Source organism: Helianthus annuus, chromosome 14 (assembly GCF_002127325.2).
Source record: "Helianthus annuus cultivar XRQ/B chromosome 14, HanXRQr2.0-SUNRISE, whole genome shotgun sequence".
Classification (NCBI taxonomy): Eukaryota; Viridiplantae; Streptophyta; class Magnoliopsida; order Asterales; family Asteraceae; genus Helianthus; species Helianthus annuus.
The window spans coordinates 82,181,226-82,181,792 of record NC_035446.2 but is presented as its reverse complement, the minus strand read 5'-3'; the positions used below and the strand labels follow the sequence as shown (position 1 = coordinate 82,181,792).

At 42.5% G+C, this 567-nt stretch overlaps 1 non-coding gene across 1 annotated transcript; it reads left to right on the top strand.

Annotated features, from left to right (window-relative positions):
• The first annotated feature begins 202 nt into the window (after nt 1–202).
• LOC118486916 lies at nt 203–309 on the top strand. Its single transcript, XR_004880083.1, has one exon. It is a non-coding gene; the product is annotated as a small nucleolar RNA R71 (small nucleolar RNA).
• Nucleotides 310–567: the final 258 nt, after the last annotated feature.

The following is a 567-nucleotide window of genomic DNA, read 5'->3' as shown; positions in this document are numbered from 1 at the left end:
AACCTTATGGGCGCATGGGGCAATAGATTTATTGCCTCGGGGAGGGTGCCACTGAAGATTGGTTTGAGCAATTTCCTCAATTTGATTATATATTTCATTTGGGCGACGATTACCTAAAAGTCCCCCGGAGCTAGAGTCAAGTGTTTGTCTTGTGTGTGGCAACAACCCATTGTAGAAAGTGGATACTTTTTGCCACACCGCAAGACTGTGATGAGGACACTTTCTTAGTAGCTCCTTGAACCTTTCCCAAGTTTCATATAAGGATTCCCCATCCTCTTTTGAATATGTATTAATTTCAGTCATTAATTTAGCCGTTTTAGCAGGAGAGAAATACTTATATAGAAACATTTGGGCTAGTTCATCCCAGGTGTTTACCGAGCCAACTGGGAGGGCGTTGAGCCAAGCCTTAGCTCGGTCTTTTACTGAAAATGGAAACATTCGAAGGCGGATGGCGTCGTTTGATGCTCCATTGATCCTAAAGGTATCACATATTTCTAAGAAGTTAGTAATATGTAGATGAGGATCCTCGTCCGCAAGCCCATGGAAGGTTATAGAGTTTTGAACCAT